Genomic DNA, 27,099 nt, shown 5'->3' on the forward strand with positions numbered 1-27,099 from the left:
TTAGAACCTTGGAGGGCATATCCATACTCATACACACTGCCAGTCCCGAAACACATACATACCTTGGAAACAAGAACTTGGACCCCACTGTACTTGACATCTCTCAAATTCAGTTATGACCAAGGTTCAAAGTATCAATATGCATTGACTGATATGTGTCATGCCAATAGCTTCCCGATATGCCCCTCCTGGGGTTGCATCGGGTCGGACGATGGTTCAGAGGGTAGCTGGGCCTTAAATCAACCCCTCTGAACCAGTTTTGAAAAAAATAAATAAAACTTAAAAAACACCGATACAGGCCGATACGCCCTACTAGTGTATCAGCCTATGTCGCTACTTTGAACTTTGGTTATCTCAACCAGTCCCACCCATAGGCATGAAGTCACCACTATTGCCCAAGCAATTGAGGAAATGGGGTTGTCTTCTACCTTAAAACAAGGAGAGGGGTTTTTGACTAACCCCCATTCAGACATTTCATTGAACAGATGGGATTAACTGTTTTCTTCCAACCCAATTTACACATGTTATCAACTATTTGAAAAACTCAAAGCATGTTCAAGTCTTTTACCCAATATTATATCATATCATATAAAAAAATACTGTACGGTCGGGATTTCTTTATATAAAATAAAAGCTTTAAACCCCATCCTAAGATGTTTATCCTTGAAATACTATACTGAAAAAAAAAGGGCATTGTCCCTTCTGAATCGCGTGATACTCAATTGTTGCGTATGTTGTGTTGATGTTTTGATTGAATCATCAAAATAATTCTGCCATGACCATATTTTCAGAGCTGCAACCAAACATTGGAAGTTTTAATGAAAAAAGTATTTTTATAAATAATTGTTTCTTCATGCAAATATTTTACCTGCCAAAATATTTTCTTAATCTTTTAAAATTAACCACCCTTCAACATGAAGAGTTGTTAGGACATGCTTCTTCACAAGGAACAAGGGTGGTCTCGGGGGGAATAACTCTAAAGTCTAAACCAAATCTGCCCTTACACTGCAAACAAGGAATTTTATGGTGTCAATTGGCCCAGATTTGGTCCAAATCTGGTCCATTGACACCTGTATTCAGTATTCTTATCTTCTATTAATGGAATGGACCGGATATTGGTTCGATCCGAACCAATCCAATATAAGTTCATTACGGATGGACCATATCCAATCCAATCCAATAAATACTTTGGACCATTAAATCTGGAACTGGTCCAAATCAATGCCTTATTGGTCCATTCAATCTGTCCAAATTGAATTTTATTTGGATGGGTCCAACCCAAAACCGGTCCATTGACACCCCGACCCAAAATTACAAACACATCATCCACTGATCAGCATATTATTCTTTCCACAAATCTACAAACTCGTCAGGCTCCACTGGATTTGACAGCCCATGCATCTTCCTCGTCTTTGTCCCAATCTTCTTTTTCTTTGCATATTTGCCAGCTTTTTTCTTCTTTTCTACTGCAGAAATCTGAGTAGAGATTCATAAAGAAAGAGAATATTGTGTCATCAGGGGACCCTCAAAGCAACAAAACCAAGAGAATCTCTATGGGTAAAAGTGAAGATAATGTACTTAAAGAATCCATCTACCTACACACGTACACGAAACTCTTATGCTGATAATAACTGCTTAGGCACAAGGCTTCACTGCATGTAAGGTATAGAATAAATTCTGGGACGTTAGCTCCTACTGATGAGATATCGTGATATATTCTCATACTACCTATTTTAGATGTGTCCAATTCAGTGATTCTTCAAGTACCAAAACATACCACATGGCCCATGTCCTACATGAAAATAAACAAACAGAATCAGGCCTCTTCATCTCACTAATGCAAGTAGGCATATCATTCATTTTCCATTCTCTATAGCAAATACCAAAGAAGTATGAGTAGACTAGTATATATGGGGTGTAGATTCTTCACCAAAGTACATACATTCTTCCCACTAGATTGTTTTTTTTGTCCACCTATTATACTTGGATATGCTTTAACAAAATTATACTATAAAAGAATCTGCATATGTTAAAATTTTAATTAAACTTGGCAATGCACAAGTCTTGAGAAATGATATTTAGCTTCAAAAACAAGATATAAATGCATGACAGAAGAAAATTACATGGGATATCCGTGTCTGTGTTCATATCCATATCTAGGCATCATAGGTTCATTGTTATATACATGCACAGCACATACTACCCACTAGATCTTGTGCAGTTTTGTATAACAGTATAAGATGGCCACTTTGACAGGATGGATGAGCTTTTGCATCCTCCCCGGTTTAATCACTCTCAATTTCAGCACAACAGTATAGACATCACAAGTGCACAATCCATGACGAAGAAAGAGAAAACAAAATAAAAGAACACATGTATAGAGGGGGAGAGGGAAACCTGGTTTGGGGATATGTAAAATGGGTTCTTGTAAATGCTGAACCTCCAAAGCTGCCACCATATATATTGATCAAATTCCTATCTATAATCAGTTCCTATGTTAATTATGCACCTATTATTGTTTCAAATTTGAGATATCTTAAACTGAAAGCTTATGATGAAAAACCTCCACAAGGGTCATTTTGTCAATACCACCCCCAATCTACTTTCTCTGTTTCATTGTGAGGAACAGAAATCTGTGAAGAAAAAAGCATCAGCATCATGAAAAGTTGTTTTGGAATAATAGAAGAAAAGAAGAAATAATATAACAGAATCCGGGAGCAAATAAGGTGAGGATTTGAATGGAACTGTTTCAATATGGTAAAACTTCTAACCATGTTATTATGATCACACAAAATCCAGACTATCCAATCAACGATTAGTACAAGACCTTGTAGCCCAGAAAGTCAACTCAATTGAATGAACTAACCATTTGGTAACTTTTCCTCAGTGATTTACCCATCCCATCTGGTAGATGTCCAAAAGAATGGGGGAATATCTGGTATTTCTATTCTTGGACTAGATTAGTACTAGTCATTCACTGAACAGACCATATCAATGAGAACACATATGCCATCCGTTGGTTGGAAACAAAAGACCACATGCTTAAGCATTGTCCCGTTATTGCTCACAATTTCAGGTGGGTCCAGTGGAGCCATATTTATGTGGGTAAGCTTATAAAAAACAACTTAATTTTAAATTCAGATTTGAGAGTTTCCAGATGAGAGAGAGAGAGAGAGAGAGAGAGAGAGCTTAGACTGTTATAGTGAGAATGGCCCACTGGCTCAAAACAAGAAAACAGTACAAACACTTGAGCAATGAAAACATCTTTTTGAGCTGGCATATTGCAGTTTCATCTTCAAGTAGAAGATTGCAACTATTTTGTCTTAACCAGTCCCACAATGTGGCTAAATTAAGCTTTTGTTGGATGAAGCAGTGCAATACCAAGTAAGATCAGGTACAGGAAAGTCATTCAGAAACCAAGAATGTGAAATCATGTAAGTCTATTTAGGTCCTATTGTAAACGAGAACTCCAATCACACTGATCTGTTGCCTCTTCTATGGGGGCTAAGGTTGTCAGCCTCCATGGGTTATGATAGATTGGAGATTGAAGGAAACTCTCAAGTAATAATTGGGTGGATAAGGGGGCAAGGAATCTGATTCATGGATACATTTTCAATCCATTAGGATCTGCCAATTCCTTAGCATATGCTTTAGCTACAGATGGAGCTGATAGGAATGACTTGTACCCCTCCTCTCCCTGAGGGGTAGGCCAGTGAGAAAGGGTACATTGTGCATGGGAAGTTCTTATAGTTAGCCATTAGCAGGCTGGTTTCAGCCCAGAATTTCTTTATTTATGTCTCAAAATAATTCTCATTCATCTGCTACTGGTAAAACACTTGGACAGTTTGTGAACAACACTTAAAGTTTTGGTGGGCCAGGATGCATAATTGATCAAACAAACAAACAACTGCATGTGGTTCATGTATGCGTGAGCTGACAATAGAGCTGTCAGAAGGTTTCATGTTGAAGTTGTAAATGTGAAAAAACATCAGGATAATATTCTAGTTATAGACTTCCCAATAGGTGGAACACGTATTGCATGCTGAGGAATGGTTCAAAGGTAAGGACATGCATGATATGGGGAAAGGCAGAGCCAATATTTACAATGCTCAAAGCCAATGTAAAGAAACAGTTAAATTAAGGGCCTGAACAAAATGACCCAACGAACAATGCAAACCCTTGAGCAAAACACACAGACCCACACATACATACAAAAGAGATGCAAACTGTACCTGGTAATTGCAAAACCACATGTGATCATCGATAACAGATTTGCACAAAAATGTGGTCATGGAAAGGCTTAGATTCATGTGGTCTTTTGGAGTGCCAAATATCTATCAAAAGAAATGAATGTGTCAATATATCATATGCAGTTGACTAGAATTGAATGATGTCATGTTTTCATTAGGGGTTGAAGTCAGGTTGCCCAATTTGAAGAATTTCAATTACATCAGGCTCCCCATTGAAATTTTAACAAATCCCCAGCTCAACCCAACCCAAGTTGCATTCCTAGTTTTCACAGCAGCAGATTTAATTATCCCTACATATAAATGGCATCATCAGATTGGAAATTGGATAACTATAAAATAGGTTAGAATGAACCTATATGTAAACTTAGTCTCTTCTCAGTTTTTGAGTACTCAGAGGTCCCAGGTAAGTAAAGTTTTTTCCTAATTAGTATCTCAGATAAGTAATTTTCATAGGGAATAAAAAATATGGGTATTCTTACAAATACTTTGAAAAGTCTCATATTCCTATTCCCATGTCATATGTTTTATGCATAGAAAAATAAAAGAACATGGTCAGAATCTCAGATGTGACTGCCTATATCACAACTGTCTAACATAATGATCCTGATCTTTTGCATATACATAGATTTCAAACCATAGCAAACTTTTCCAAATAATAAAGTGAATGCTATTGATCAAATAGTTCCAACCATTTCACTTGACCCATAAAATCATCTAGAAACAATGGATGGTGGATCACTACCCCAGCAAGTTGTAAATCAGTCCTCTAAATCTGATGTAAACTTGGGAAAATTAGAGAAAAAAGAGGAAGAAAAGAAGAGAACAACAGTACAAGAGAAGAAAGATGTAGAAAAGAGGAGGAAGAAGAAGAAGAGTTCGAATGTCTCTTCCCTCCCTTCTCTAATCCTTTTACTAAACTTCAATCTTAACATAATTACAAGTATACCCTTAGGTGGGTGGCCAGCTAGGCAGTAACATAAAGAGAACCAGTAAAAGCAATAACAGGCCCATTAAGATATGCCCATTAGCTAACAAATAAATAAAACATACTACAAGAAAAGATACTAAGGACCATTCAGCTCAGTCTCTTTACACAGCATAAGCACCACTTGTCAAAAATATACAGGGCCCTCTCCAAAAACAGAAAAGAAAAATAAACATATTTACCACTAGTCAAACAACACAACATGCTAAAAAAAGGAGTAAAGCTAATGAAAGACAAGGAAGGATACATTTCACTATAGTTGGATTGTGCACATAACAACTGTTTCGAATGCAGCTACAGTAACCCGAACCAGGAGAGAAGGAAGAAGAAGATGAAGAAGAAGAAAAGAGAAAGAGAGAACAAGAGGGCTTAGTCGAAACTGATTGATTCACTATTCATTTGACCCCCTAATGTTTATTAGGTTCTAATAACATTTACAAAGACTAAACTGCCCTTACTTAAGTGTGGGGCAGAGTATCTCTAATAAAACTGCACATAAGCAAGGTACTTAACAAACATGAGATGACTAAACTACCCCTATTCGGCTCACTTTAACACTCCCCCTCAAGCTGGAGAATATATGTCATATAATCCCAGCTTGTTACATAGATAGTTCACTTTCCCTAAGCTTAGAGCTTTTGTAAACAAATCTGCCCATTGATCATTCGAGCCCACATGTTTTGTATTTATCTCTCCAGCAAGGACCTTCTCCCTCACAAAGTGGCAATCAACCTCTATATGCCTTGTTCTCTCATGAAATACATGATTGGATGAAATATGGAATGCAACTTGGTTGTCACAATACAGCCTCATAGGTTTATCCATGTGAAACCCAATTTCTTGTAGAAGATTCATCAACCACACTAACTCACAGGTAGTATGTGCCATGGCCCTATACTTAGCTTCAGCACTATTTTTGGCCACAACTGTCTGCTTTTTACTCTCCACGTCACAAGATTTCCTCCAAGGAATGTGCAATAGCCTGTAGTAGGTCTTCTATCATTCACTGAGCCTGCCCAGTCTGCATTTGTATACCCCACTACTTCAAGTTTTTCTCTTGGTTTATACAATAGTCTACGGCCTGGAGCTCTTTTTAGATACCTTACAATTCTAAGAACTGCATCCTAGTGAGGTATATGAGGGTTCTGCATGAATTGGCTCACCACACTGACGATGACAAGGGCACAGAAGCCATGTCAACATTACCAACACCACAGATGGGAGATAAGGACCCATTGGCAAGTGTAACAGTATGTGATGTGGATGTTTCAGAAAGAGAAGAGAACACACCTGGAGTCCCGGTCATATGATCTGAGGCTCTAGAGTCAATAATCCAGGGAGGGGTTTTAGATGACATGCAAGCAATACTTGATTGGGCAAGTGTGGCAATGGTATGCTGCGAAGTAGTTTGAAGGAACCGTTCATACTCATCACGGGGTACACTCACCATCTCCCTCCCAGAAGTAGATGTAGATGTGGGAGGAGTCCGATCTGCCTGTTTATTGTCATTGATATCAACCTCACCTGCTACAACATGATTAACCCATTTAGAGGGAGGGCCATGTAGGTCATAACAGAAATTCATTGTGTGTCATTCCCTACCACAATGAGTACACTTCCTTGTAGAGTTATTCTTCCCTCAGCCACGACCTCCCCCTGAGTCACGACCACCCCGACCAATCATGGAACTGCCACAGCCTCCTCGGGGAGCATGACCTCCCCCTCTTGTACAATGCCCACCTCCTCTAGTTGTCCAAGTGTTGATCTATCAAACTGTGTGGAGTTCTCTGTCTGTCCCAAAGAAATTCTATGAAGCCTTGAGAATACTTCCTCAAGTATAGGAAGAGAAGAGCCCGCCAATATTTGGGCTCTAACTGGTTCATACTCCGACTTCAACCCCACTAAAAATCTTGTAACATCTAGTTGTTCCCTTTGCTGTTGCTGAACTTTAATATCTGAAGTGAGGGGATGATAGACATTGAGTTCATTCCTTATATTCTTCATGTAGGCATAATACTCTTCTAGTGTTTTGGTTCCTTGCTGTAAATCAAAGTACTCTTGATAAAGCTGATATACTCTTGTTGTGTTATCCTGTCCAGAACATAGCTTCTTAGCATGCTCCCATATATCCTTAGCCGTATCAAGGAACATGAAGTTGGCACTAATTTTGGGCTCCATACTATTCCACAGCCAAGTCATGATTTGAGCATCTTCTTGTTCCCAATCATCAAGCCCTGGAGTGTTAGCCGGTGGCTTCTCATCTTTTACATGCTTCACTTTCCTCTTTGCCTTGAGAAAAACTTCCATAGATTTAGCCCATGGAACGTAGTTTTCCCCATTCAGTTTAATTGAGGTCGTCTGTACCCCTAGGTAGTCGGGGGAAACCATCACACTAGGTTTCTGATCATTGTACCCATCTCCTATTGCTGCCATTGTACTCTTTCACAGTTGCCTCTAACCTGACTTCTCAGCTACAAGCTGACTGATGTTATTCACAGTTTGATATTTCAGCACCTATTGCAGCCCCTAAACACAACAGTGAGAGCCCACGCCTTGTTCTTATTCACACTATTGCTGACTTCACAAACCCACGAACCACATAAGCATCAATTTAGCACTCACTAATCACATGTAGGCCCTCTTACAACCACTCAATAAAAGTTGTGCACCACAAGCACCATAACACAGTTAAATCTGCTACACCCAATTCAGACTTGTTTAACACATTTAAGAGGGCATTACACAACCACAAAGAACTCGGTAAGGTCACTGCACTACACCTTACACCACTCGGCCACCTGCAGCAGCCCTAACCCACTCAACCACTTACAACAGCCCCTACACCATTCGGCTACTGTACACAGCCCGTTCTAAGGCAACAATGAACCTAGTTCTCTAGGTTCTAATCAGTACTAACTGATTCTTAAAGGGTTTCTACCCAGAAATACCAGCAACACAAAAGGACTAGATAACCAGCCTTCCTTTGAGAGTATCAGCCAACCATTCACTGCTGAAATCACTTTCCTTGATGAAGAAGACTGTGCGCAGCAGAGAGAAACGAGCTGTGATGTCTCAGACCTAGGGCAAACCAGTTCTCTCCATTAACTAACCAAAGACGAAGAAGAAGGTGTCACGAACACAACTGAGATGCTTTACAAACTGAAGCAAGTCAGGAACCTCACTCTGATACCATGTTTCGAATGCATCTACAGTAACCCGAACCAGGAGAGAAGGAAGAAGAAGATGAAGAAGAAGAAGAAAAGAGAAAGAGAAAACAGGAGGGTTTAGTTGAAACTGATTGATTCACTATTCATTCGACCCCCTAATGCTTACTAGGTTCTAATAACATTTACAAAGACTAAACTGCCCTTACTTAAGTGTGGGGTAGAGTATCTCTAATAAAACTGCCACATAAGCAAGGTACTTAACAAACATGAGATGACTAAACTACCCCTATTCGGCTCACTTTAACAACAACCATTGCATGCTACATGGGATAACCATGATATTGTAGACTTAGTACTGGTGCTTATAAACCAGTATGTGATGCTGCTTACGTTTTTTTTTTTTTTTTTAAGCCTAGTTTTTCTTTATTGGAAACTTTGTATTTCACAGTTTCTCAGTTTTTACATTAACAAGCTTTTTTGATCTGGTTACTGGCCAAAAAGGCAAAAAAATAAGTAAATAAAAAAGGAAAAGACAGGAAGTTTATGACCAAATAATCAAGAAGAGAAGAAGATTGAAATCTTGTGTACATCTGTATGAACAGGGGTAAGGCTGTGTACATCTGCCCCTCCCTAGACCCTGCATTGGCAGGAGTCTTGTGCACTGGGATGCCCTTTTAGAAGAAAATTGAGATCTTGTCATGCTTAACGATAAATGGAGCTTCTCTTGACTTATGAAGCTTAGAGGTTGGAGAAAATGGGGTCTTGACGACTTGATCGGAAGAAGAAAGAATTGTAATTAAGATAAAACTCCCAATCATCCATCAATGGGAGACCTGGGGGTTAGGAGGGGGAGTAACGAATCACGAAAAGCTTAATGAACCTTTTTTCAGTCATCCCCATTAGAAACTAAAATCAATCATCAAAAGCTTAATGGGCCTTTTTTTTCAGTCATCCCCATTAGGAACTAGAAACAATCACCAAAAGCTTGATGAACTGCATAGCAAAGCATCTTTCAGTCATTCCCATTAGGAATGCAACCATTTTTCAGCCAATAACATCTTAAATCAAAATGCATGTGAAGGTTACAAGCCTAATCCCTTTCTTCTTTTCATATTTCTTCTTTCAAATACATCTAGGTGTTCCTTGAATTTTCTAGGATGCAGTTATACTCATGTCTACCATCCCAAGCATTCTGTTCTTCTCACTCCACCTTCCCATTATGCAGCATTAGAATCTCAAATATGCTCCCCTTTTGCATTGTTAATAGATTTTATCATATATAAAATCTAACTTTAACTTTTAAAATTGAGTGTATTGTATTCTCCAAAGCAATTTCCTTTCCTGCTTATTAGTTATTGCCAGATTCATAAATGTCCAGTTGTGTTTTAAAACCAGTTTAACACAAAAAGAAACATTAAATCAATGGGAATAACTACTATTATTTGTATATAAACAAATAATTAAATAATACTATTTCCTGAAAATTTTTCCTAAAAACATTTAAGACTTCCTACCATCAGTATGCCACTCGTAACTTGAATTCAAAACATTCGAAATCAAACTGTTCATTTTTCACATGTCATATTTGAAGGCAAAAGACTGAGATAAAGTCACCAACCAGAGCAACCAACGTGCAAATAGCTAAGACACACAAACACAGAAAGAGATATGCCCTGTCTTATCAAGGTGGCATTTAAAAACTACACAACTGGAGGATCTATGAAGCTATAAATCAGGTGAATAATGTAAGCATGATCTTATTATTAAAGGAAAAAGAAGTAAGCATGTCTCATGCTAATACAAATGTGCCTTCGTCATCCCCACAATTCTATCCCTTACCTATTAGAGAGACTGAGAGAAAGATGTTAACTTCAAATTAAAATATCTAATTAATGAAGAGGTAAGTTGGACCGACTAAATAATGCTAAAATATCTTCACTAAATGCTCTTCTTACATACTCTCAAGAAAAAAAGGCAATAAACTAAGAAGAGATTTTAGACAAAATATCTTCAACATGAACCCCATATTCTATTTTATAGACAAACAAATGACAATCATGCTACTTTCTTTTCCAAGGAGATAGGTTGATTTTATTTGAAGGGAATGAGGGGATGGGTGGTACCAGAAGAGGTATGATCAGGTGAAGACAAATTTCCCAGACCTGTTCATGAAAGCTGTTAGTAAACCTAGACACTGGGATAAAAAATGGGGAAAAAAAGATTAACCCAACAGGATTGAACATCAGCAAAAAAAGGAGAAATTCACACAGGAGAAGACTTAGCTAATAAGTGAAAATGCAATGCATATCACGCAATTTCAAAAGATTAATTTTCTTTTACTTTATTTTTTGGTTCAATAGAATAACTTCCTATTTGCCTATTGAGAGAACTTTGGAAAGCAACATCAAGACATGGTGTCATTTCAGTTACATTGTCATTAGATTAAAACTAGATAGGAAAATGTGACCTTCAAAGTGCCAACTTCCAAGTAGCATCAGATCAACATTATATCTTGCATACAATTTTTTCAATTGTATAAATCCATTTATGTTAATGGATGCAATGAAGCACCATAAGCATTGTTACTTATCTGTACATCCTTCTTTTCCGCACCGAATGGTTTCCACATCACACCAATCCACTAAGTTTAAGTACACGGGTTTGTAACCTTTGGAATACTTTCTTAACCATCAATCAAGAATTTTCAGGGATACTTCCATTCTTTGCAATAACTAAAACCCAAACGGTATTACAAAACCCAATTAATATTCAACAAAATGGTCAACAGAATTCCAAAAGTTACCTCAAAAAGCAAACAGGACGAACAATTCCTCAGCTCAACCAGCTCATTTCGCATTGACCCTATGCTTTCTTTCGACTGAACTTTGGTATCTTTCTTGCAGTGTGACAAAAGAGATATGTTAACATTAAAAGTCCGTACCTTCAGATCATTAAAATCAACCTCATCAAGAAACACAGAAAGAAAGATTCTTTTGTTTTTCCTTCTTCTTTGGGGGGAGGAGTGTTGGGAATTGCCTGTATACAATGTGGCGGAAACCCTTGATCAGTACCTTCTCTCTGTTCCGAAAGACTAGAGAATCGCTCTATTTCTTTTTAACCTTATTGATCATTTAAAAGCGCCCGTACGGGTCTATGCGGAAAGCTTTCTTCTTTATTCGAAGAGTCTGCAAGACTCCGCTTCGTCGTGCTTTCGCTTCTTTTAGCCATTGTTTTAGGATTCTAGGATGCAATATGATCTGGGCACGCCCTATTTCCCAAGTCCCATAATAAACCAACCAATTCAGAATTCAGAATGAAAGCAACGAAGTTTTGAATTCTAAGGAGCAAGCAACAGAGGAAGGAAAGAGAGGCACATTTTCGGTTTTAACGCCTACGGAAAGTTCCAAGTTTTAACGATAAGTGCATAGGGGACGTGTTGATGTTGTCTTGTTGCGATTTGTGACACTTGAGTTTTGAGTCTCTTGACAAATGACACAAGAGGTGTAATGTGGCCGGCCCGCTTGCGGGTTGTGTCGTGTATGGGTTGGGCTCCGGCACGATTGAAGGGTATGGGCTGGGCTGCAGCACAACCCACTTAACAACTCTACTTGTCACTAAAACGTAAAAACGTTACACTAAACTCGTTTGCCTTCCAATAATCCAATTTCAGAGTATCTAGGTATTTACTTTTGATCATGTGCCGGACCAGGCCAGGTTTTGACATTGCATTAAAGCTCTATAGGGCCGCCCAGCCCGCACCCCGGGCTTGATAATATATCTCTGGGCCCAGTCCCAGGTCGGACATCCGGGCTTGCCCATACTTATTAATAAACTCTGCTTTTTAAATTAAATATTTAATTTTATTTTATTTATAAATAAAATTACAAAAAAATATATAAAATATTTATTATCTTTGTATTAATATATAATACCCTATAAACATACATGCATGCATGACATAAATATTTGAGCTAGGGTTTGCTTGGTCCGGTCCCAACATACATTATGTGCAGGCTTGGTGGAGGTCCAATTTGGGCCAGGCTTGGAAGAAAAATAGCTGTTACCGAGGCTCGAAATTTGTGGGCCAGCGAAGCCAAGCATCCCTGCTATTTATGACACCACACTTTTTTGATGACAGGATTTAATCGAAAGTTTCGAGATCTTATCAATAGGGTTGCAAATGGATGGAGTCAACAAATTTGATTCATTTATATTCGAAATCAAATTGGATCTTATCCATCAAATATATATATATACGATTGGGATGCTCTCTCCGTGCAGCAGTACATTCCCACGTGAGAGCACCCTATCCTATTAATTACAACAACAGTAATTACTGTTATTTAAATTATTATTATATTATTATAACAGTTATTAATTATTGTTATTAATTACTATTATAAATAAATAACAGTAATTAATAAATATATAATTAGTCATTATAATTAATAATTATTGTCATTATAAATATTGTTCATAATTAGATATTTATTTTAAAATTATAAATACTATTATTAAAAAAATAATGTTATAAATAATTGATTATTACAGTAATTTAATACATATATAATTAGTGATTATAATTAAAAATTACTGTTATTATAAATATTGTTAATAAATAGATATTTATTTTAACTTTACTTTAAATTAAAATTATAAATATCTATTAAATAGCATCATACGTGTTATGTCATTTGAGCATGTGACTCTTATGACCCAAAAACGGAATCGTTTTGGCCACTAGTTTTTGGGTCGATGGTTCGGTTCGAACAAACAACCCATTTTGACAACAAAAAATTAGAAGCAAAAAACTACGAAACCATTTTGGCCACCAGTTTTTAGGTTGACGGTTTGATCGTCCGATATGAATGAATGACCCATTCTGACAACAAAAATTATAGGAAAAAAATTGAGTGTGTGAGGTCCACTTAAGCAGTACCATATGTGTTATGTCATTCAAGCGTGTGACTCATACGACTTAAAAATGGAACAATTCTAGCCATCGGTTTTTGGGTTAACGGTTCAAACTGATGGCCCGTTCTGACAATAACAATTCAAAAAATATAAAAAAAGACCAAAAACCAAAAACCATTGAACGGGTTAACGGTTTGACCACTCGGGTCAATGGGTCATTGACAGATTCAACGGTTTTTGGCTAGGGACCGGGATTGGGGTAAAACGGAATTGGTTGCCTGGACGTTACCCAATTAAAAAAAAAAATGGACGACCCATTCTAACAAAACAAATTACAGGAAAAAAATTGAGTGACTCATACGACTTGTAGACGAAACCGTTCTGGCCACTGGTTTTTGGGTCGACAGTTCGACTGTTTGGTTCAAACGGATGGCCTGTTCTGACAACAAAAATAAAAAAAAAGACCAAAAACCATTGAATGGGTCAACGGTTCGACCGCCTGGGTCAATGAGTTGTTGACCAATTCAACGATTTTTGGCAAGGGATCGAGATTAGGATAAAACAAAACCGGCTGCTTGGATGGTTTTCAAAGAAAAAAATAAAAAAAAATGGCAAAAAACCATTGAACAGGTCGACGGTTCGACTGCTCGAATTAATGGATCGTTGACCAATTCAACAGTTTTTGACAAAAGACTGGATCAACAGATCAACAGGTCGACAGTTCCATTCCAGCCCCTGCGAAGTAGAGTCCCTCTGCCGGTTTATAAGTTATTCAAATCAAATAAAGATTGCAATTGAATATTGAATAATATAAATAAACTAAAATTATCAATCTCATGAGATATTTTTTATAAATTAAACTAAAAATGACTTTGGTAGTGTATTTCATGAACAAAATAAATTAAAATTAACTAACTTGTATAAAACTTGAACTTGTGACAATTTAGTAAAAAGCAAGGTTCAAAATCTAAATAAATTTTACTAATAGATAGAATATATATTTTAAATATGTACGATAATGAAATGATAAATGTCGAAAAGTAAGTAAAAAGACATAATAGCCAACCACCCATACCGAACTCAAGTCCGGCTCAAATTGTTTTGGATTTAATTTTAAGTGAACCAACTTGGGCTTTGACAGTTATGTTGGATTTGACACGGGCCCAAAGGCCAAACTTTTCGACTGTTGGACCTAGATATGCATGGACATGGAGGAAGCGTACAACTGGAATGGTGTTTCTTTTAGGAGGCATTCAGAAATTTTGGTAAAGAATGGACATACCTTGCACTACTCTCAATATGCCATGGTAATTAGCTGATACCCAAATCAGTACACTCCACATAATAAGAGGTATCAAATTAGGCTACAGAGGACGAAATTACTCATATTTGCTTGTACCATGTTTCTCTAAACTTTCAATATCCCTTATTCTCTATACTCTTTATCAAATCAAATGTAGACTGATCTTCCAATATTCTCCCATGCATCATCATCATTTAAGTCTTGTCCCAATTGTATGGTTAGATACATCAATCTTTTTCACCATTTTATTTTGTCCAGTGCCAAATCCGCCCTCCAATTATGGGTGTTTAAATCCCTTTTAATCTCTCGCGTGCAAAAATTTGTCATTTCACCCTCTAGTCCGTCGTAAAATTACCCATGTACCATGCTCCTCTATTATCACTTTTATCCTTGTCCCAACCACTTATCCATTCCTTTTTTTTGTAGGGGCACTTTAGTCTAATTAATTTTGACTTCTTCCCCCTCGTTCTGATGGAAAAATTTAACCACATGAGAGAAGGGTAAATCTTTTCCAAGTAATCGATCTAAAAGCTTACCTAGTAAAAAGTTTATATTACCGTGGATCCCACACAATTTTATAAACCAACCCGAACATACCAACAATCGAAGGATGCTTAAGAGAAAAGAAGGAAAACATTGTGTGTGTGTGTATGCACGCGCGCATGTGTGTGTATTGTTAGACTTAAAAGTTTATGACCTAGTGAATGCAGTTATCCACATTTACTGATGGAAATTTATGCCGGTAGATACTGATCATTGGCCATCCGCTGGTAAACATCTATACCAACAGTTTTGGAAGCCTAGGTTGATAGTTTATGACCATTAGCACAGAATTTTTTTGAAAAATAAAAATGAGCAATATAGTGCACTTGTTAGTCTAAAAGAAAAAAGACATCATTTGGTTCATATCAATATTTTTCTCATTCTGCCCATTTTAATTCATTCTTTTTCATTTTAAAAATTTATCTTGAATAAAAATGAGAAAGAATGAGAGTTAAATCAAACATGGCCTTAATGCAACTAAGACTTGATGTATCCATCTGTTATTGGTAGAATGTATACTACTAGCTATTATGGACGAGTCAATGATGGCAAGAGTCCTGTGTATAGCAAAAATTAAAGCACGACGAATTGCCCATGCTTCAGCTTGTTCTGATCCTTGCACTATGCATTTCTAACCTACCGCTGCAACACAGAGTCGATCAGGGCATGATAGGGCAATGAAACTTGACCGGTTAACTAGAAGCCAGATGCCATAAGATCGATGGAAATGATTGAACAGTACAAAATCATATATTTTATATGTATTTGCATTGCACATATTTGTATTTATATTTTCGAACTGAGCCTAAATTGATAGAAAAATAATCTTCTTTATAGAAATTCTATAGCATTCCAATAAGGCAATAATGCACTAGAATGTAAAACTCCGGGTTGAAGGTATATTCTGGTATCAGAAATTTGGATGACTTGTCAACAAAAAAAAATGGTAAGCAAATTTATACATCAACTAGGAATCATTTGCAAAGTCAAATTAAACAACACCAACTGACTTGCCAAAACAAGTCACGAAGTCGGTGCGTAAAACCGACATAAGACAAAATCATTCATAGCGGGCTAGGCAACCTATTACAAGTGAATACATCAATGCTTCGTACGCATGGGCCCATATGGAGCAGCATCTTATGCTAATATGCTTACTAAACACTGTCGTGTTCACACATGGTGCCTAGGCGTACTGTGTATGATTTTTTCTCCAGCCAATCGGGACTCTCCAAAAATGCATAAGGTTAAACATTTGTTCTTTAAAAATAAAAATCCCTTAATTTTAAGCCAAAAACCAGTGACTTATCTACCAAATGACCCATAGTTGACTTGAATTCCAGGCTTTCTGTGAAATGGTCAATGGATCCGCCTTGTGTCCTTACTCTAGTTTTGAAAATTGAACCAGATGGGACAGTGAGAGTGGTTGACTTGAGAATCAGTTAGACAATTAGTTCTATTTCACCCTAAAATCAATCTTAGGTCAAAAATCATTGACCTAAGATTATTTATTAAATCAGAATGAACCATTCATTTGAATTTAACTATAAACAATTGAACTATTCGACCCAAGAGTCCGTCCCCAAAACTAGTTTCTTGTCTAGTCTGGATTTTAAAACCTTGTCCTTATTAACCTCTATCACCCCTATCTGATTATTCTAATCATCATCTAAGTGAGTTTAAATCTATGTCCGATAAACACCTCATGCAATGGAAGCCCGCCACCTGTCTTCCCACACAAATTCCCCCTCAACACGTGCGGTGCTAATCGTCCCATTAACTCCAAAAGCACCCCAAACCCAATCTCCATGTTCTCACCCTCAGACGCCACCGTCCCATTAACTCCAAAAGCACCCCAAACCCAATCTCCATGTTCTCACCCTCAGACGCCACCGCTAACAACCATAGGCATTGGCATCACATCTAACTCAGCAAAATCCATGGCGTGAATGAGAGGGAGGCCTGTTGGCAGGGAAAGCTTTTCCACCGTAAATTTGGCAATACCCAGAAGTGATAATTGATGAGGGATAATTTGGCCCGATCTATCAACACTCGGACATGTGGAAGCGACTTGCTGATTGGACGATGACTCGACACTTTCTGCCATCTCAGCAAGCCAGGTCAGTTTGTGTACCTCGGGCACCTCGGCTAAGGCCGAGGTCTGAGTAGCTCATGATGGCCCGACCAGCCGAGGTGACACATAGCCAACTTCTAGAATCTAGCTAGCTATCTCAAACCTCTCCGGGATCATGATGCATGTCTGTGAGCCTTATCCTCATCCCGCCCGAATCAGGTAGACTCGATAAGCCTTATCAACTAGCACGAAGTCCACCTCTTGGCGTGGAACGAATTCCTAGTAGTGCGGGCTGAAGGTCTCAAAGGTGTTTTTTAAGACCTACGGTAGCTCATCTATATAAGGGCACCAACCCCAACGTCTTAAGGTACACTTGATTTACTGCTCACTAGCCTACTAGCTGTTAGACAGTGAATGCCCTTAGCTCCAAACAAATTGATGTACTTTCGACATTTATTGTAAATGAAAAATAGTACATTATTGATTCATATTATATCTAGTGTGTTTTCGGGTAATACCCTTAAACTGGGCACTTATGAGACTCGTGTTAGTTTAGAATGTTCATAGCCGTTGGATAGACCTGAGGAGGTTTATCCTACTAAGGCTGACACTAATGTGCTGCCAAGTCGGTTGGAGTGGCTTGTCTCAGCTACGAGGGTGAGACCCGAAGCACATGTAGTGTGGGTTTGCTTGAAACTCTAAATTTGACCATTTTCCAATTGTGCCCTGGACCTTGGAGACAGATGGGCAAAGTTGAAAAGTTACACCTAACCCCTAGACTTAATTATGGTACTGCACTAGGTGTTGGACTGGGCTGCCTTTGATATGCCAATCAGTGAGATCCTTAACGGGGGTCAAAACTTGGGTATGTTGGGGCAGTTTGAGAATTCACCTGAGTGGGTGATTATAGTGACATAACCAGACCCTTTGTTGAATAAAGTGAATGATTGGGGACTAAACTCTCTTTAATAGAAACCTAAACTGTCGGTAGTTGATTTCAAACGTGATTGAGATTTATTTTGCAAAATATATTTATATAGGTAAATATATATATATATATATATATTTATGAAAAAGTTTTATATATATATATATATATTTATGAAAAAGTTATATATATATATATATATATATATATATATATATATATATATATATTTATGAAAAAGTTTTGCAAAAGGTTTTAATTCTCGGGATCCATCCCAAGTAGAGAGTGCGACACTGTACCATGTAGCCGAGGGAGAGGTCCTCTCTTGTCGGGCAGTGTTTGATCATTATGGGTTGAGAGGTTAAGTGTAAGACCATTTAGGGCTTATAGACTTGATGGGCTAATCTCACTTAAGACCATAGTCCTTGGGCCTTCATAAGGTGGCTGGACCCAATGACCATTTAGTATAAATGTTGGGCCTGTTAAGAGCTCATACTGATGGGCTCACGGGTTCATTGTGTTCAATAGTGAATCCGACCAGGCATTGTAATAGAGGCTAGACTGAACCCATATGGTTTTTGTAGAGATCAATGTTAGGGTCCCACGCCATACAAAGAGAACCAAGCTAGCCAGCAAATTAAAAGGGAAGTGAGTATGACAACTTAATGGGCCTAAAGCCCATTTCGAACTGGGTTAATGATATTAATTAAAAGAGGGTGAATTTGGGCTTAGATCTGGATATGGATTAGAAAGAGGATAAGATAAGTCTTATCCACTTAAGAGTTCAGATCCAAATAAAGATTTGGATCAAAGAACTCTTTCCTAATAGGATTAGGAAGCTGATCTTGAATGGTTATAAATAGAGGGTGAATTCCTTCTATTAAACACTTTTGCTGAGTTCAGTTCTTTCCTTTATTCTTGCTGCCCTACCCTATTCGATCTCCATAGTCTTAGACTGATCAAGATTCGATCTTGATTCTGACTTTTGCTAGAAAAATCACATCTGAAGTTGTACTCACACTCCCTTGCGTGATCCTTATTGAAGGATTGCAGTTCTTGCTGAAGAACTTTGTTGATCTTACTTCATTCTAAGCTGTATCATTTTCAGTGGAAGAAGGTTTTGGTGACCTCTTTGGGCGTGAACACCTATGTTTGAAGCTACGTTTGTGGATTCCGTATAAGGTATATCCCTTCTTCCTTTTGGTTGCAGATCTGGTTTGGTTTGTTTCAAGAACGAACCTTGAAAAATGTTGTTTTTCTAAATCAGGGAATATGATTCCTAAAAGGGAGAAATAAATTTTTTGAAAATTTGCCCAGCCACCCTACATGGTTCGGCCATCCATATGATGGATATCCCTTCCCTTCACTAGCATACCATCATTCAGTTCGCTCAACAAAATACTAACTTAAGCATTGGAGCACCCACACCGGGTAAGCCACCCCGACCTAGGCTCGGGCCCACATCAGGCTCACAAAATTTAGGGTCGGGCTTGGGTTTAATACTTCAACCCCAACTCGGGTCCGACTCGGTCTGCATATATTTAAACTTACACATTTTGTGTATAATGTTTACATATGTATAAAAGTTATTTTACATTATATTGTCTATTTTATATATAAATATTATAACATTACATGTATAGTTTATATTATATGTGATATTTTATATTATATAATGTATAAAGTAAGTTTATATGCATGTTATGTCATTTAATATAAAATATTATAGATATGTAATGATTTATATATATGAAAGACATTGGCCTAGAATCAGGCCTGTGCAGACCTGGGCTAGGGCTTATGTTTCAGGCCCAGAACCCTGGGCCTAAGCTATAGCCCTTATCATAAGTGCAAAGCCCGACCTGGCCTGACCCATGATCACCCCTAACTCTAAGCCTTCCTCATTTGAAGTTTGATTGACCACCTAAGCAATCGACGTTCGAGTTGCCCTCTAGCTCGGAGTATCCAGATCGCATTCCATCAATAACAGTTTGCTAGTTCAGGTTACACAATTGATGGTAGTGAAATCCTTATGTTTTTCGAGTCTTCCTCGCTACAAGTGGAGAAAGAGATCATGACCTATCTCACCATTGAGAATGGGAAACAAATTTACAATATCTTCCTCGAGTACGCTTCTAGAGGTACTTTAGTTGACCTGCTCAAAAAATCAGGTGGTTCATTATTTGAATCTAATGTTCGACGTTACACGAGACTAGTTCTCTGAGGTCTTCGTTACCTCCTCTGTTCTTCTCTAGGTGGAAGCAACGATATTAAGGTTGTCAATTTTGGGCTGGTGAAGAAGGCGGGACCAAGACAAGAGAGCGGAAGGCGGGGGGCGTAAGAGGTTCTCCACTTTACCTGTCGGAATCCATCACCTGCAGTGAACACAAGGCGCTAGCCGAAATATGGGCTCTTGGTTGTGTGATGGGTTAGCCGGCATGGAAATGTGGGGCTAAGACTAGCATTAGTGCCCTAATGTGGGGTTAACCGTCCTGTTAGCTATGCATGCATTGGGGAATTCGTGCAGAATGACAGGTGGCAAACTTCCATTGTGTGGGGCATCGGCTAGGGAGAATTTCTATTTCGCCACTTGCTTTTGTTTAGTGCCATATTCGTTGATTAATCCCGAATTCCCCGTATTGGTATCATTAGTGTTTGGCATGAGATACGTTACGACTGGATATGTATCATGCTAGTCATGTGTATCCCATTGATATGGGTGTGTATCGGTCCGTGTCACACAGTATCGTCTGATACATATGATATGGACCGATATAGATCGATACACCACCCGCAAGACGCCAATGCACGCATATTCTTCTGAAAAATAAAGTTGGAGGGAATCGAACTCGCATTAGAAGCTGGGAGAGCTTAACGTCCGTGCCTATAAACCAACACGTCACTCCGCCTTTTGTATTTATGAGTAAATGAATACAAATTTTATTTGCTTATTTCATAAATGCAATTCAAATAAATAATACATATTACAGTTAATTCCAACTAAAAATTTAAAAAGTAAAATTTAAAATCAGTATTTTATAAAATAACAGAAATAAATAATATATCAAATCCATGTTTATATCGAAGTATGATTTGAATCTCAAAAAATTTATAAAAATATAATATTAATAGGAGAGTAATTATTTTAATACTTAAAATTTATAAATTTGAACATTATATATAAGGAAATAAAAAACCATTTACAAAATACTCTAGAATATAATCTTAAATTGAACCTATGAAGGCTACTAATCTATATTTATACCAAAAAAAGATTTTTAATTAGAAAATTATAGGAATAAAAATATAATAATGGAATAATCATTTTAAAAGTCAAAATTTGTGAATTTGCATATGATATGTATCTTAGAAATTTTAATAGATTTGATATATTTTAAGTTGAGATTATACATTTTATAAATTATTAATGGATATTTTAATTTACATAGAGAAATTAATATTTGGTTGACCTTTTTGTTAATGTAATAAACTAAAAATAGTAAAACCAAAAATAATTAATATATAATAAGAAAATATGTTTTGCATTTTGGACTCTCGATGATACATTATCAATATAATTGTCTGATATCTATGCATCATATTATTTTAATAGTAATATATTTTTTTCATATACACCATTAAATATACATTTTCTATATATTTATATATTATTTATGATTATTTGACCTTAAATTTAATATTATTAATATATTATGAAATTTTTATGTGTTACCTTAACATATCCATATTTTTCGTTCGTATCTATGCGTTTTCAAAACGTATCTATATCCGTATCTACATCTAATTTGTCCGATACTATACTTTAATCATTGTATTGAACCACACATTGCGTTGATATAGATGAATTAGGTAGCCCTCTCTCTCTTACATAAATACATATGAGCTGAACCACACATTGCGTTGATGTAGATGGATTGGGTATTACTCTCTCTCTCTCTTACATAAACAGAAATGTGTTGAACCACACATTCCGTTGATTTAGATGGATTGAGTACCCCCTCTCTTCTCTGTCTCTGTCTTTCTCTTTAATTACATGGATGGGTGGAGATTCCACATTCCCTTGATGTGCAACCAAAGGAGCCTACTCTGATAGGCAGGCCAAAAGGAGATTCAACTTTTCAACCATCTTATTTAAATTGAAAAAAAATCGAAACATTAAATAAAAATTAATTGAAAGAAAAAAACCTACCAACTGTTTTCATGTTCTTTGTTTTTTTCACAGGATTTGATCCAAAAAATCTCACTCAGCAACGACCCCGCACTTGCTATTCAACTCGCACCCAGCCCAATCTAATCCACCCAATGGCTACACTTGGACACAAAAATATCAATCCATTCATTGCATCTGAGGACAATAGCCACTAATTACTAAACCAAACCATTCTCTCCCAAGAAAAGTACAACATAACTAAATAAAAGCAACATGTACGAATTTGGTGTTTCAGTTTCTTAATAAACAAATGATATATTAAATAGCATTGTCAAACTGTTTAATAGTATTATAATATAATAAATGGAAAATGATTTGAGTGCCCCATCAAACTCTTGACTTTTCACTATTTTTTTTTCGTGAGGAGTATTTTCTCTTTTGACAATCTAAATTACAAATCTCAAATTTATATATTAAGAGGGTTAATTATTGGATAAAATACTTAAAAGTACCCTGAGGTTTTAGAAATGGACTTAAACATGTCCTGAGGTTTTAAAATGGACTTAAACATATCTTATAACCAAGATACAAAGTATCGATACACATTGGTCACTGATACATATTGTTCTGGGGCTTCTTCGATACGCCCTTAAAATAGGTGTATCGGAGGTTTAACCGGTTCAGGGGTAGAGGAGACCTAAACTGGTCCCCCTGAACCAGCTGCAAAAAAACAAAAAAAAAAAAAAAAAAAGGTCTGAAACACACTCTTATCCTTTATTTCTTTCAAATTTTCATAATGAATCAAAGAGAATGCAAATAAATTAGGCCTTGGGCGCTTCACTTGTGGATGATATGTTAGCACCAAGCGCAAAATTTGACTGGCATTAACATACGGAAATCCAAAACCAAACTACAGCAAACTGATCCACATTGGCAAATAAATTACAGTGCTTGTTGAGTTAACCCTTCACAGATTCAGCAAAATTAAATAAATGGGGATGTGAAATTTTGTGGACAAAATATTTTGGATTTGAACTTCAATGTATTGTATCTTCAGGAACATGGATTGAAGTAGACATTTGCAGTTTCCTCTTATGATCATTTACCGGGAAATGAAGCTTGGAACCAAAATAAATAAAATGAAGAGAACATAAATTCCCAACAATAAGAGTTTTGGAGATTACCACTAGAATATGGTGCCTTCACCACCAACAACCCTGTTCGACTAGATCTCTGTACCTTTGAATACCAGCATGGCCAACTAATCTCCTGAAATGCCAAAAATAAGAGTTTGAACTTCAACAACCATCAACAGTCAAAAGTTAGTGCAGAGGTTCTTCAAAAGGTTGGGGATCTCACATAGGGGTGGCAATTTTTCATCCAACCCGTTGAGCCCACCCAATCCACCCAGTACCTAACCCATCTAATTTGCCCATTTACTTGGTGGGTTGTGTGATCAATCCATCATCCAATCCACTCATTTAAATGGCTTGGGTTGGATTGGGTTGTGGATAACCATTTGGTTAACCATTAGAGACATAAATATTAATTCCTTAGCCTTTTTTTTAACTTTCTTTATTTGAATTAAATAATTTATAATTAATGTATTAATTATTAACTAAATTTAGTTTTGTCTTGAATCGACACACTTCACCCAGCATAAATCCAAAACAATTTGACCCAAGTTCGGACCAGTTCAACGTGGTCTAGCCTGATCCACCATATACTGATCTGGGGCAACCTGAATCCAAAATAGACCTGGTCGAGATGGTTTGGTATCACTTGCTTTGTCCAGTTTGGGTCATCCGGTCCAACTAGAATTCACACAGCTCGATCGACCCGATACAAACCGATCCGGGTCAACCCGAATTTGAAATGTTTTAGATGGGATGGTTTGGTGCCCGCTTTGCCCGGTTTGGAACGTCCGGACGACCAATATCCATACAACCCGACCAAAATTTAGACTGACCTGATTTACTTACGTTGACCTGCTTCGAGTTAGTCGGTTCAATCCCAAACCCGTACACAAACCTAATATGGTCCGACCAAATCAATCCACCATTGACTAAATCGGTCTGATAAGTCTTTTACCCTTAGTTATTTATCTATACCCTGTGATTTCTTAAACTACTATATTATGAGATAGCCCCACTTGACATAGATAGCTTCTATTAGTGGGAGACTACTTAAAATTAGTCCGTGAGGAGAACTGAAGGAAACTTATGCTTTACAGCTATTCACATTCATATAAAATGAAAGACACTTCTAGAACCTTGATCTCATGGTTTAAGCACCTATCATGCACAGTAAGATTTTTTCTTATATATCAATCAATGTCTAATCTTTTATATATATATAGAAAACGGATGCTCTCTCTCCAACAAATGGAATGTAGATTCCCATATGAGAACTCACAACCCATTAATTACAGTAATTAATGGATAATTAATGGAATCTACCGATTATTATGGTAATTAATTGCTGTAATTTAATAAGTACTGACTATTATAGTAATTTAATAAATATATAATTAGTGATTATAATAATAATTACTGTTATTATAAATATTATTAATAAATAGATATTTATTTTAATTTTACTTTAAATTAAAGTTATAAATATTGTTAATAAATTTAGTAATTATTGTTATATTAAAAATAATTAAAAATGTTATTAAAAGTATTGTTATTGATTATTTAATAAAATATTATAATTATTGACTATTACAGATAAATATTATTAATTTAATAAAATAATTACTGACCGGTTAAGAGAACCGAGAGAGACAATCAATATTCGATAGGCTCAGAGGACAAGATGCTGCTCCAACGTCATCTGCTTAACCACAAAGGACTTCGGTACTCTCCCGCATAGGACCCAAGGGTGCCAATATGAAGAAAAAGGGCTGATAACAAAGTCAAAGCCTACAATGTGCCATTGCTACAAAGGAGAAGTCAGAGCCTCGAAGTGTTGTTCCTTTTCATACAAAGAGGGCGGCGAATTTGGAAGTTTCTTTTATTGAGACATTGACAGTTAAACAACAGACTATTGTCATCACATCTCCATAATCTTCTTAATCAAAGTTCAACCTTCAACCAAGACAAGACATGGAAGAACAAAGTGAAGGGCTAACTGAGGATGAAGACATTGTCTCGTTTAATCACATCACCATTAAGGAGAAGGAGGACGAAGATCTATTAAACACTTCTTTAGATGAAGAACTTGAGCCTGCTCCATCTACCTTTGAAGAATGAGGCCAAGCAACAGTGGATGACCTAAAGGAGTTGAACCTTGGAACTGAAGAGGAACCTAGACCTATCTACATCAGTGCACTCCTTAGCCCTAAAGAAGTCAAAAACTTCAAACTACTTCAGGAGAACAAGGATGTCTTTGCTTGGACATACAAGGAAATACTTGGGTTATACCCAAAGGTTGTTGTCCACCACCTCTCTATTAGGCATGGGGTATGACCAATCAAGCAAGCACAATGTCGATTTCGGCCCGAGTTGATTCCGCAAATTGAAGTAGAAATCAACAAGATCATTGAAGCTGGTTTCATTCGACAGGTGAAATATCCAACTTAGATTGCAAACATTGTTCCTGTGAGAAAGAAGAATGGTCAAATTCGGGTCTATGTTGACTTTCGAGACCTAAATCAAGCTTGCCTAAAAGATGACTTTCCTTTGCCTATCGCTAAACTCATGATAGATGCAACTACAGGCCACGAGGTATTATCCTTTATGAACAATTAATCTGAATACAATCAAATTCATATGGCGCCTAAGGATGAAGAACTCACGACCTTCCGAACACCAAAGGGGATCTACTATTACAAAGTGATGCCTTTTGGGCTTAAGAATGCTAGTGCTACGTACTAGCGTGCTATGTCGATGATTTGGTTGTAAAGGCTAAGAAGAGAGAAGACCATCTCGATGATTTGCATAGCATCTTCAATTGGCTAAGGAGGTATCAGCTAAAGATGAACCCTCTCAAGTATGCATTTGGTGTCACCTCAAGCAAGTTCCTCGGGTTCATTGATCACCATCAAGGGATTGAAATAGATCAGTAAAAAATTGACACCATCCAAAACATGCCAGAGCCGCGGAACCTACAAGAGTTGAAGAGTCTTCAAGGACGACTGACTTACATTCGACGATTCATCTCCAACCTGACAGGACATTGTCAACCATTCAACAAGCTAATGAAAAAAGATATCCCATTTGAGTGGGATGAGGCATGCAAAAATGCCTTAGAGAGCATAAAGCAATACCTCCTCAAACCCCCAGTCTATTTGATTTACAGTTAGAACTAGAATGGTCTATTCCCATAGTTTGTTTGATTTAAACAGGAATGGGAATTGGAATCAACAGGAATATGATCTCATTCCAAAGGGAGGGAGAGGGAATGACCATTCTCTCAAATCAAAGAATGCCATTCCACTAGGAATGGGAATAGGACTCCAATTCCGCCCAACCAAACAATTGAAATCAGAATAGACCATTTCGATTCGGACTCCAAACCCCTACTCCTAAAAACCAAATGGGGCCTGAATAGATTCTATTTTTACTAAAAAATTCTTTGTCCAACCAATTTCACTCTCTAAAAATAAAATCCATGGTTTTTTTTTCCTAAGATTAGCTATGAGATTATTGGTGAGGGGGAGGGTAAATAGACCGTAAGTTTAAATTTGGACAATTTTGATATGCCCAGTGCTCTATCTCGGTGCAACAATTTGGACAATTTTGATGGAAATAAATGAAAGAG

The 27,099-nt window shown here is 37.1% G+C and overlaps 2 long non-coding RNA genes across 5 annotated transcripts; both read right to left on the minus strand.

Annotated features, from left to right (window-relative positions):
- Positions 1–813: 813 nt before the first annotated feature.
- On the minus strand, positions 814–11,438 carry LOC148877821 (uncharacterized). The gene is made up of 3 exons (XR_016099218.1): positions 11,206–11,438; positions 1,596–1,792; positions 814–1,476 (listed from the first exon to the last, which is right to left on the minus strand). It is a non-coding gene; the product is annotated as an uncharacterized LOC148877821 (long non-coding RNA).
- A 10,584-nt stretch (positions 11,439–22,022) lies between these two features.
- LOC148877822 (uncharacterized) lies at positions 22,023–26,858 on the minus strand. 4 transcript variants are annotated; one of them, XR_016105595.1, is made up of 5 exons: positions 26,606–26,858; positions 25,100–26,503; positions 23,520–23,604; positions 22,375–22,530; positions 22,023–22,271 (listed from the first exon to the last, which is right to left on the minus strand). It is a non-coding gene; the product is annotated as an uncharacterized LOC148877822 (long non-coding RNA). The 4 variants fall into 4 exon arrangements; XR_016105596.1 differs by lacking the exons at positions 22,023–22,271; positions 22,375–22,530 and having other exon boundaries at positions 23,147–23,604; positions 25,100–25,935; positions 26,211–26,503; positions 26,606–26,841; XR_016105597.1 differs by lacking the exons at positions 22,023–22,271; positions 22,375–22,530 and having other exon boundaries at positions 23,147–23,604; positions 25,100–25,935; positions 26,135–26,503; positions 26,606–26,841.
- Positions 26,859–27,099: the final 241 nt, after the last annotated feature.

This window comes from Nelumbo lutea, chromosome 1 (genome assembly GCF_056320005.1).
Source record: "Nelumbo lutea isolate HS-2025 chromosome 1, American lotus-T2T, whole genome shotgun sequence".
Classification (NCBI taxonomy): Eukaryota; Viridiplantae; Streptophyta; class Magnoliopsida; order Proteales; family Nelumbonaceae; genus Nelumbo; species Nelumbo lutea.